Source organism: Anarrhichthys ocellatus, unplaced genomic scaffold, assembly GCF_004355925.1.
Source record: "Anarrhichthys ocellatus isolate YVR2014 unplaced genomic scaffold, GSC_Weel_1.0 scaffold71, whole genome shotgun sequence".
Classification (NCBI taxonomy): domain Eukaryota; kingdom Metazoa; phylum Chordata; class Actinopteri; order Perciformes; family Anarhichadidae; genus Anarrhichthys; species Anarrhichthys ocellatus.
In genome coordinates this window covers 1,113,590-1,126,396 of record NW_022280101.1, presented here as the reverse complement: position 1 = coordinate 1,126,396, position 12,807 = coordinate 1,113,590, and the positions used below count along the sequence as shown (strand labels likewise).

At 43.8% G+C, this 12,807-nt stretch overlaps 1 long non-coding RNA gene across 1 annotated transcript in view; it reads right to left on the bottom strand.

The window, feature by feature from the left end:
* The window catches only part of LOC116397662 (uncharacterized), a 20,105-nt gene extending 8,850 nt beyond the window's left edge, over positions 1-11,255 (bottom strand). Inside the window, exon 1 of the long non-coding RNA XR_004213716.1 lies at positions 8,541-11,255. This is a non-coding gene — a long non-coding RNA (uncharacterized LOC116397662). The remainder of the gene's footprint in view (positions 1-8,540) is intronic.
* Positions 11,256-12,807: the final 1,552 nt, after the last annotated feature.

Here is a 12,807-nt window from a genome sequence, read left to right as displayed (position 1 = left end):
TCTCTCTCTCTCTCTCTCTCTCTCTCTCTCTCTCTCTCTCTCTCTCTTTCTGTATGTGTGTGTGCCTGGGGTCTTCAAAAGCAGGAAACTCCCCCACCAGAGAGCTGGGGCGTCTGTAGAAAAAAGGGACCCGTCTCTAAATAAGGGAAAGGAGGCAGGGACTTAAGCGGCGGCCCCCCCCACACTGAAAACACACACACACAGCGGCCACAGTAGAGGGGTCTTTATGACTTCCAGCCTCACTGGCAGCACTTCACTCTCCACCCATACACACAATATAAACAAACGCTTTTTATGTGCATCTCGTCTCAGCTGCTCACTAGATTCCATTGCGTGGGTCTGTCTCGCATGAAAAAAGTCAGAAAAAAAAATTCTGGTGACATTTCGTGAAAAAAAATAAGACTGCTGATTGTGTCCACAAAGAGAAAGTACCAGAGTTTACAGCCCGGCCAATCAAGAAGCGAGTAACCCCGCGGTGACCACAGCTACTAAAAAAAGAAAGTACCCGAGTGTACCGGCAGAAAAAAATACCCCAGAAAGCCGGGGTCGTACTACAAGCGACAGGGGTCATTATCATCTGTTGACCCCTAACATGGAGCTCCTCACCTCTAATTCTGACCTGACAGTGCCCTCTCACCTACATCCTGCCTTCACCCCCCCCTTTCTATCCCTTGCCCACCACACCTATCAACAGTCCTGTCCTGCCCCACCCTGCCCCGCCCTCTTCCTCCTCCCCCCTCGTGCTGTTTTTTTGGGGCGAGGGTGGGCTGGTGTTTTTGAATGGGAGTCTCAAACTTCAGGAATGACATAGTTGGTTTGTTACTCACAGGACACGGCGTGACTCATCAAAAGCCATGCTGCACCCATGCTACGCTCCCGTTACACACATTGTGGCGGCAAAACACGCACTCACTCACGCACAGACTTTTTTTTTGTGCCGCTGGAGAACCGCCTCTGTCAGGCTCCATTCATAACTATTTAAGTAACCTCAGTGAGTCATGTAACAAGGCGGGTTAAGTAATATTGGACCAGACACACGCCTCTCGCCGGCATTGTCACCCTTCAGAACGAGGTTCACAACCTTTAACTGGCCCTTTATACTGAGCATCTAGTGACGCATTGGTTATGTCTATGAGTCCAAGGAGTGGCTCTCACATCTCACATTGTTTGAATTTAATATTTTTAGATATATTTAAAAACTTGACGTAGAAGACTAGAATGTATTTGTAAAAGAAATGCATCTTTTCTTGTTTCACCGAGAGATCTCATGAAGCAGCAGCTTCAACATCTAAATCATCCACCTACAGTACACGGCTCTGTGGTCGGCGTATGTGTGGATGGAGAGCGAGTGGGTGTAGGTGAATCACAGCCTGTCGTGTGTCGGGGCGGTGAATGGCTTGTCTGTGTGTATCGGATTGTGTTCTGCGGGTGCCGCTGAGGCCCGGCGGCAGGCTGGGCTCAAGCGGGGGAATGACTCAGGGTCGGAGCGGGTAACCGACTCCAGACCTGCCGACATAACCTGCAGGAGTCACCAAGAGGACTTGTGTAGGAGCACTGTCCTCTAGTCTGACCGGACACACTTGTCATCTCTCATTAGATGCTAAAATGAAAATGGCTTCTCTTTTTAATTTAAAACAAATGATATTCATGTTTGGAGCTATTCCAGTTCTACCATTTCATTTAGCTGCTCTCTGCCATCTTTACAGATTATTCTTCATGTTGTTATTCAGCTGCTCTGCGAGCCAAGGACAATGAGTCACTGGGCAAGAAACCATTATTATTTTCATTCTAACATTTGATGTTAGAATGAAAATAGTCCTGCAGCATGACATTATCAAATTATTAATCCACAACTAAAAAAAATTGAAAATACAGAAATCCTCCCGATGGGAAAAATCTAATTGACATTGTACCTATTTAGCATTTCTTAGCTACCAAACTGCTAACAAATAATGTTTTGTTAATGTTGAAATTCAAACACATTTAAGGAAAAAATCGTGATGATTTGTGATTAACTCAGTTGTTAAATACAACGATTAATGATGCGCCTGCACTGTTACAATTTAAAAACTTAGTTTGACATTAAAGTCTCCACTTAAGTTTCACTTAAAGAGCAAAGTTTCTCAGTAACTGAGAGGTTTGCCATTTTAGAATGTGACTCAGTCTATTGTGGGCACAAACTGAGCACCGCTTGCTCGCTTTCTCTGGGTGGATACAAGGGCGGAGATGTGTTTCAACACACATGCACGACGCAGGCGGGGGCCTTTCCTTCATGTAGTCACAACCACACACACGCACACAATGGAGATTGCAGGGGAAAGGAAGCTGGGGATTCCTGAGATTCCTGTGGACAAAAAGGTGTGAACTCAGGCAGCCGAGCAGCATGGGAATTCTGCTGGGTTGGCTTGAGAAGCAGTTTGATGGCTGCTAGTGACACACACACACACACACACACACACAAAGATAAAAAAAAAGAGCTGGAGAAAGAAAGTAAAAAGTAAGAAAAGATTTTTAGCTTTTTTTTTTTGCATTTTCTGCTCAGAGAAAAATAAGAGAAGTCAACTCCGTATGCACCAAAACATTCTTAACCATTCAACCCAGTTGTACTGAATGATCAATCTCTCTTGATCATAAATTGGAGGTGTGTGTCCGATTGATTATTATAAGCATAAAGGTAACGCCCCCTAAACACTATAAGGGTAGCTGTTGTGCCGGGTGAAAATACTCCGGCACATACCCAAGAATTGGACGGATGCCACCACCACCAAAAACAAAAAAAGAAGCTGTAAGAAGAACCTCAGCAGATAAATAAACTTAAAGTAAACGTGACTTTCCAGAGCGTCGGTACTGACGTTACACAAGAAAATCAAACGGCATTGAAGAGCCGTATGTAATCCAGTCAGAAGCTGAAAACACGCAATATCATTCAGGGGTTTTCGTCTTAATTGGGATAAATGGACCAATAGTATTTGTTTGAGACCGAGCGGTGTTGCAATTGAAATGTTTGGCCACTGCAGCTGTGTGTTTGGTGTCGTATAAACCCATGAGGGTTGTGCACGACACGAAAATAAAGAAATCAATCAATCAATCTTTAGCCCACAGATTTAAACACTAAAACATATAATAATCTACATTTGATTATATGATTTCAGCGTTTTTCTTCCCCCCCCTTCATATTTAAAGCTTGTGTTTCCTTGTTTGCAAAAATAAGAAAACATCCCAGAAATCGATAGCCTCTAACAAAATAAGAACAAATCATTGATACGAAGGGAAATCTGTTTGTATATTTGCTTCCTGCGTGTCAAAATGAGACAAGGGGGCTGTTTAGATATAACTATTGAGTTTAAAATGACACATCTGATAATAAGCCATATAATAATGTGGCATGAGTTAGAGTACTCAAAGAGCAATGCCAAAAATGTGTGAGAGAAAAAAGAAAAAGAGCTAGATACACTTAGAGAGACGTAATAAATATTGTCATTTAGCTTCATATAGTTTTTAAATTGTCTCAGAAGCAAAATACCCAAAAATATAAACAGATTATTGTCTTTTGTTCGATTGCATTTTTCTGTCCTCGTAAACATGGTTAGAGAGACGGTGATACAGAAAGACGAGCAGTGATGCAATATGTTTCCAGGGAAATGTCACAGTGCAGGAAAATGCAGAAACTGAAACTTGGCCAACACTCCCTCAAATATGAGAGTTTGAATCTAAATGGAAAAATATCCTGGTTGACAAAAAATAAAGCTGAAATAAAAACTAAAAAATTAGAATGCATGTGTGTCACGCATGACACGATGTGTTGATAGGACAATTCTGGACAGCTGTTTCCACATTTCAGAACATCTAACGGGAAAGTATTATACATTTAAACTAAACAAACACTACTCGTTATCATTATGCATAAATGCATTTTCAAAACCTATTACAAAAATGTCTCATATTTCATGAAAAGTCTCCAAGATAAGCAAGATAAAAAAGGGTCTTCAGATGTTAACATTTCTATTCAGTTACTAGAATTTACATCCTAGTTTTTAATTATGAATTAGTCAATAATAACTTAATTACACACACACACACACACACACACACACACACACACACACACACACACATGGAGGTAGCATGGAGAGTCTGCCACAGATGCACCTGTCTCTGGCAAGATTGAAACTCTCAGCCGGTGATGGACAAGAACAGACGCAACAACGACGTAATTTCATTCACTAAAATTGGCACACACACACACACACACACACACACACACACACACACACACACACACCTCCGAAGAAACACATACTTGCAACCAACCAAGGACAGACTGCCTTACCCCAGTGTGTGTGTGTGTGTGTGTGTGTGTGTGTGGCGTGGTCTACACTGACTATATTAGGCCGGTCTGTTTACAGCACGGGGAGACAGTGAGCACACAGATACAGCTGTGATGTCACGGTCACGCTGGGAAGGCATGCCTCTACGTTCTTATCTCTCTCCACTGCCCTGCTGTAACGTGTGTGTGTGCCCTCCTGTTTCAATATGTGCGTGTGTGTGTGTGTGTGCTTATTACCCTGTGATAACCCTGGACTTTTAGTGACACACAGGGAAACCTCAGCTGACAGAACAGCACCCCTGAGCCTCGGAGAAACACCCACAGCAGGCTGAGTTGTGATGCGTTTCGGTGATTGAATTTCCATTACTTATGCGAGTGTCTCTAATTACATCACACACAAATACTTCTATTGTGACGCATTGGTTAGCTCTTAGGTTAAGCTATATAAAGTAATAGCTGTCATAACGGTAGTATTAGTAACAGTGCGAGTATTAAAGGATAATTACTGTTTAATGCAGTCTTATTTTCATGTTTTTAACATCATTTTACCTTTCAGCCTCTTTTTCTAAGTTTGTTTTTGTCACTTGCATTCCCTGTTGGGTGTCTCTTTAGAAATGATGCCACATTCCCAGGACTCAATGAACGTGATATGTAAAATGTTTATAGTACCAGTTGTCAAACAAGTATTTAGATCCGTTACTTAAGTATTAATACAACAATAAAGAAAATAGTCCTTTGCAAACACAAATTACTGATTTGTTTTACTATAAGTGATGGGTTCATCCATTAACAACACCCACCCAGTCCCAATGAAGCAGATCAGCTGAGTTTTAAACTCTTTAGAAGTAACTGTGGTTGCCCCCCCGCTTTAATTTTAACTTAAATGTTTGCTTATTTAGTTGTCAATATAAAATGTTCCAGACAAATACTCATTTAGCATTTTAATGTTGTAACTACTTTGTTGATTATTGGATAGTTTAATCTATAATGCAGCATGTGTATTCATGTGTTTTGGATGTAACTAAACTAGAAATCACACATAAAATCTATGCAAAAAGTCCAATATTTCTCTCTTAAGTAAAGTATCACAAAACAGTATTCAAGTAAATGTGCTTAGAACTTTTCCACTGCTGATTATTACCAACACAAATGATGGGAGTTTTAATAAATCTGAAATATCTCTTACAAAACTATTTATTAAAAAAATGTGTTTAGTTAAAAAAATGATAAAAATGCTCCTATAAAACGTATAACGTGACAACAACAATGTCACTAATGTATGTGTATACTGTTAGAAATTGGATGACAGCATTGTAACTCCTAAAGGAACCCGGCGGCGCGGCGCTCCACCTCGACATCCCTTCCCTGTGAGCCCCCCTCCTCCTTTCCTTTCCTCTCCGTTCTCCCCCTTTCCTCTTCCTCTTCCCTTCAGAGGTGTCAGAACAAAAAAAAAAAGAAAGGGAAAATGTATGTCTCTCTCTCTCTCTCTCTCTCTCTCTCTCTCTCTCTCTCTCTCTCTCTCTCTCTCTCTTTCTTCCACAACCACACAACATGTGGCTATGTGAAGGCACTGACTCCGCTGCCGGCTGGCCCACTCACAGGATATAAGAGCTGCGAGCCCTACCAAGGCGGTGAGGGATCACACTGTGCAGTGTGTGTGTGTGTGTGTGTGTGTGTGAGGACTGTGTCACACATGAGCTGGTGGCTGTCTGAGCGGCAACACCGACAGCAGACGCCCTCGTCCTGACGCTACAGGGTGGAGAAGGCTTCTTGTGAAACATTCCACTCTCCCCCACCGCTCTGACCAGCGTTTCCTGTTCTCACTTCCCCGTCCGTCCCCTCCCGCTCCTCGCCCTGCCTTCCTTTTTTTTTTTTTCTCGCCCCGTCCCACCCTCCGCCTTCGCCTCCACACGCCAATGTTGTCATCCGGCGTTTCTCACCACCCCATCTACCGCTGCTCTACACCCCTGGGCCGGTCCCCCTGGCTCCAGGCCCTCCCCACCCCACTGCCCCACGCCCCAGACTGGTGGACTCCCTCTGGGTTTCCTGGAGAACCACCTTCCATTATCAGAGCGAGCGGCCCAGCCCAGAAACGCCGCTGCTGCTGAGCTCAGCGGGTCCTTGTGGCCCTGAGCCTGACCTCCACCTCTGAGGATAAACTTCACTCTTTGAAACCTCTATTTCAGTTGCACTCTTTGAAATGCAACTAAAATAAATAAAAGGACCTGAATCGATCTTTCCATAAAACTCAGATTTTGGTTGGTTGCCAGCAACGACACCTGCTGCAACCTTTCTTAAGAAAGCAATAAACCGACCCTAAAACCCTCCGAGGGTGTTGTTCATTTGACAGTTTTTCATCCCATTGCGGTGTAAAGTATTGCTGAAAGTAAATTAATCTACAACTATTTGGATAACTGATGAAACAGCACAAACGCCGAACAAATGGACCAAATGCTCAATCAGATGAATCGATAATGAAAACAATCGTTTGTTGCAGCCCAAATGTTGAAGAACAAAATATTTTCACAAGACTGACTGACAGACACTGAATATTTTACTTGGAGTTGTCTGGCGCAGAAATGGCCAACTTTCAATATACAAAAGACATTTGCACCAAATCAGGAGCTTCAGTCCAACTCAATCAGTTCTGATTCTGACTAACAAGAACCTGCATTAGTCACCTGCTCATTAGCTGTGAGGAACGTGTGCACCAACCCGGCACAATCACCAAACAACGAAAATGCTCCCCATCACTTTTGACTAACGGGATGATGCATAATGTATGTGCATGCACAAAGTGTGGAATGTGAGCGTGGCATTCACAGAAGATTAAATGGACATGCGGCATGGGGCTCTGTTTTCTCGGCTCCGTCTTTCGGGGAGCAGACAGAGTGAGAAAGAGCGAGCGGTTCCAGCAGATGGGGCCTGGTCTGATACGGCCATCTGTCTCAGAAGAAGAACAGAAGTCGGCTCTGCAGAGCCTCTCTCTCTCTATTTATCTGTGATATAGAGTGATCTGGGAACTCGCAGAGCTGCCTATATAGCAAGTCTCTTATTGTCTTATATCAACACATTGAGGTTTAAATAATTAGAAAGCAGCATCACTAAGATACAGGAAGATGCAAATTGCATCCTGGTGTCCTCTGCCATCTGCTGTACTTCGTCACCACGTCTGCAATGAGCGGCGATCAGCGAGTCGGCATGTTTTTGCTCCAGACACTTTCTGTTTCCATCCCTGTCTCCCCGATCTGCAGGTTGTGCAGATGCTTCTCTCCCTGATCCTCCAGGACGAGCGCGCTCCTCCTCACAATAAACTTTCTTCCAACGCTGGCAGGGAGCGAGGACTCTATAGCGCTGCTTTTTTTCTTTTCTTCCCTCCGCGGTCTCTTGTCTGGGGGGGGGGGCTCCGCAACAGGCTGACTCACAGCCGCGGCCCACTCTGCCCTCCCACTCCTCCCTCCCACTCAGCCCCAGCCATACCCCAGCGTGGGAGGCAGCGCAGCCCAGGACCAGAGCCTCCGGCTGGGCACGCACACTCTCTCTCACACACACACACACAAACACACACACACACATAGCCAGCATGGGCCCACGGCTCTGGAGCTTTGGCTTTCATTCCCCTCACCCACTCAGAAACACAAAAAAAACACACACACACACACACACACACACATCGCCTACCCACATACCCACACTGATTTTTAGAGCACCTCTTTAATGATGTCATGTGCCTTACATCTGAAGGGAGCAGAGGCAGGGGAAACACGTGGGAGTGTGTGGGCCGTACATGCTCTGTGTGGGCCGTGCATGCTCTGTGTGTGTATGTGTGTGTGTGTGTGTGTGTGTGGGAGAATCATGCTGCCAGATTATTGTTCTTTTGTTTTTGGTTTACATTAAGTACACTAAAGCGTTTTATGTACACATGTACTGTTGGCTCCTGTGAGTAAAGAGCTTCTACTGTACTGAGGTGAGCTCAGTTATTTTTAAATCACAGCTACACGGGAGGATTTTCATCTAATGACACAAAGGACTAAGGATACTAATGAGGGTGATGAATGGTTTTTAGCATTGGAAAGTAGAGACATTGGTATCAAAATCTCAAAAACCTCACTTTGACAATGAGTCTGGTTTCCACTGGCACTGCTCCATCTGTTAAATGAATTCACGCGGATGCTGCGTCAGTTGAAGTCAAAAGATAACGTGTGATTCTTACCAGCATGGACGGAACAGGAGCCCTCGATCCGGTCAGTCTTTTGCCGCCTTTTCACCGATCACCGTTCAGGCTGTGAAAGACAGGTTTCAGAAGAGCACGTCACTCACATCGTCCTTTTCAAATATTCTCATCCCTGACACATTTATTCCACTGAAATCTAGAAAAACATTCCTTACAGGAAAAATTTGTCGATTTGCACAATGTCACACGTTTGTAGGCTGCCTGTGCTGCGAAGAGGAATAATATTCAGAAGGGCCAGATTGCTCATTAGAATATCTCACATTTGTGTGTGGGCGAGCTTTTAGCAGTCCCTCTCCCTCTCGTCCTCTCGTTCCAGAAACATTGTTCTCTGTCCAATACCAACCGGGATGCTAACCCCAGTCTGTCTGCTAAAACAAAAAGTGAGCCCAACCACTAACTTCTGTCCAAGTTTTCAAGTTCAGCGTATCACATTCGCTGTCAACTTTCGTAATACACACATCCACTGCACCCAAAACCCCTAAAAAATCTTGGTCGGTTTCTATATTTACCGCCATGCCGTGTTGGAAGTTGACATTATATCAAATCCGATTGGATGATCTGACGAACGCAATCGTCACAGAGCTCATGAAAAGAGACGCGTGTTTTTAACAGGACAGCGATGACAAGTATATTGCTTTGTGACTGTAAAAAAAAGCACAAAACACGAAACAGATCAACAATTCTGTACTGCGCAGGAAAATCAATCCAAATTATATTATTGTGTGCTGTTAGACACAATTTATACTGAGCTTTGCAGAAATCAAATACATAAAAGAATGTTCATTTGTATTTTAAAAAGAAATGGGACTGTAGACATTAGTGGCACATTAATAACCAATGAGTTCCAGCTACATGTGCAACAAGTGCCCCCTGTTGGATACAGCATCACTGTATCTGAAAGCGAAGGCGCATGGTTTTAATTATGACAGAAAATGATTTTAAAACTAAAAAAAACAGCAAAAATGTTAATAGTTTATGATATCGTCAGTGTCATTAAATTTGCAAGAGGCATGACACTCGCAATAAACAGCACCACTTCTTTGATTCAGTTACTTTTTAGGGAAGCAATCACAATAGGCCAGCACACTCTCTCTCTCTCTCTCTCTCTCTCTCTCTCTCTCTCTTCCTCTCTCTGCGTCTCTCTTCCTCTCTCTGCTCCCCTTGTCTATGCCGAAGTCACGGGGTCTCCCCCGGGGTAAACGCATTCCAAGACACAAGAATTTCCTCCAGCCCAACTCACATAGCCTACCACCTCTCTCCCCCCTCTATCTCTCACACACACACACATACACGCACACACACGCGCGCGCGGGGGCTCGCATCGCGCACACTCACGCACGTGCGGCGTGCACAATGGTCTTGCCAGAGCCAGAGAAGACCACACACTGTTGCAATGCCATGTTCAACAGTCTCACCACATTGCTAAACTATCACACGATGCCAACGCCCACCAAACTTATACACAATTATAATACAAATCTAATTAAATCAAACAGAAACAAGAAACTAACTGGCATGTATTCTACAACAGATAACCACAACAATAAATAATCTTGTGCACGGATGGCTGCTCTCTCATCCACATTTGTAGATGGTTTCGTTGAATAATAATAGTATCAACAGCTAAACATTTAAATGCCGAATGCAAATCATTATCAACAATGTGAAATTGTTGTAGGCCTACCTGTATTCTTTCGAGCCTTGCACGGCGGCTGGAGTTGTGAAGAAAAAACAACCCGACTTGCAGTCAGCTTCATCAACTGCAGAGCTCCTGGATCTATCCGGTAGACTACACACACACACACACACACACACACACACACACACAGGAGAGGCTGAAACAAAACATCACCGACGGCTGAAATAAAAGTTTCCGTAAATCAAGCTGAGACAGCCGCGGATATATGCGGGAGGAAGGAGGAGGATCGATGCATCACGTAATATTCTGCTCTATTACTCATCTGATATGAGTCTCTCTGTCTCTCCCTCCCTCTATCTCTCCCTCCCTCCCTCTCTCTCTCTCTCTCTCCCTCCCTCTCTCTCTCTCTCTTTATTTGATCTATCTGCCCGCGGGGCTTTTTCACCGGATCGCTCGGAAATGCCACTGACTGGCTCTGCTTCCTTGGAGTGGAGGCTGGCGATAAACTCACACCAGCCGGCCGCAGCTTCTTCGTACCCTGCGCCGGCCCGAGAGTCGGCCTCTCTCCCTCTCCCCCCCCCCGACTCCGGGGACCGTCCCCTGTGCGCAGTAACGCGACCGCGGAGACTAATAGCTGAATAGTGACGCACCAGTCCGCCGGTGGCAACACCTCGAGGTGCATGTAAAGAATGTCAGTGAAAGAGAAGGGGAAGGAGAAAGCGGAAATATCTGTAGTAGAGGTTGAAAAGGAGTACCCTAAAACCATAAAATAACACGAACGTGGTCTTTAACAGCTCAAACAATAACCCATCATGCACTGCAGTCCTAAAAATAATTATTTTTAAAAAACAGCAAAAGTCAGAATCAACTTTCCAAAGCAAATCCATTCTCAGCTTCCTCCCTCTTCGCATTTTCTGACAATTTTAAGATGAAACTGTAACATTTGCTGAACAAATCTCACACTTTCCGCTTATCAATGAACGCGTCTGTCTTCAGCTCTACAGAAAAATATCCACATTTTTCTCTTTGCTGTGTTTTTTTGCCTATGAAATATAAATTACATTATACACTTTTACAACTAATTTAAATAAACAAAGCCGAGCTCCCTGCGTGTTTTCAGTCAAACCACACACTAAATGTGAAACGTTGTCAAATCATAACTCGACTGAGAACTGTCTCATGCCACTCTCTCTTTGGGGAACTACACCTGCAGTGGGATTCTACCTGCTCACTTAAATTTATGCGTCTACGTTTGTATAAATTTCCTGTGAAATGTGAGAGATGGTGTGTTATTGCTCACTTCACCTGCTAACCTCCTCCCCCCCCCCCCCCCCCCCCCCCCCTTTTTTTTTTTTGCACTTGCAGGTTGTCTCATCGCTCTCACTTTGAGAGTGAAAGTGATTTGCTACAGCAATCTGGGAAATTAACAAATGTTTTCACAGGCACAGGCTTGAGGAGGTACGAGGTCTCTGAGCCGCTACACTGACAATATTACCAGCAGCACGACCGGGGTTCATATTGTGAAATTCCCTGAATAAATTACTGTGCCCACTCTTTCTCTTCTCTGGTTATGAGTACAGTTATATGACCTCAGTTTCTGCTGTTTGGGATGGGTGGTTTCTTCAATGTAAACTTCCCAGAAATATTGCGCATTAACAGTTTTTGACAATGTGAATTTAACCCTTTACATGCCAGGTTATCTCTATATCGAGGTCACGTGACACAATTTTTCAATTAAATGTTTTATTAGTAAAACCCAATGTCACAAATCATGAAATTTGAGCCGGAGGGATTTAGAATCTGTTGAACATACGACGTCCTCTGTCTTTGGGCCGTCGCATCGGATAAAGAAAAGACGAGGCTTAGAGATGAGACACAAGAGGCTTTGATTTTAGGATTTTCTTTGACTGACAATCATATGCAGATGCCTTAAAGAAGGAGAAGACATTATGAAACACTGTCAGTTTGTTTTTAAATATCTCACAAAGAGCTTTTTAATGAGCTGATTAAATGCGCTCAAACTTGTCTAGCCCTATAATTAACTGACACTGCTTGGAACTAGTTGATATTCACAATTTAACCTTTAAATGTGCTGTTTAACATGTGTTCATAATGAACTCCTAACTAAGGCAGGAAATCAGACATGACTGGATGGTTTTTTTGTTTTTGCTGTGTCATCCTCAGCTAAATAAATTTGTACGTACAGTATTTTCTCATGGTGAATCCAATAAATTAACAGAAAATCAGATGAAAATAATGAGATAAACCCTACATGAATTGAGCTTTTATTGCAAGAAGATGGCTGTATGTTTGAGAAACCCTCAATAATGAACTCATAACTATGTTTTTTTCCCCATGGCATAGACATACACTAACACACACACACACACACACACACACACACACACACACATTAATTTACAACGAGCTCACTCTGCCACTGAGAGACATGCAAAGTGTTCGGGGGGAGAATCCCACACTTTCCCCTTCATGTTTCTCAGCAGAGGCGCTGTGTTTTGGATTCGGTGTCTGTATTGATCTGACTGTGAGTGAGCAATATTGACTCCCCCCCCCCCCCCCCCCCCCCCCCCCCCCCCCCCCCCCCCC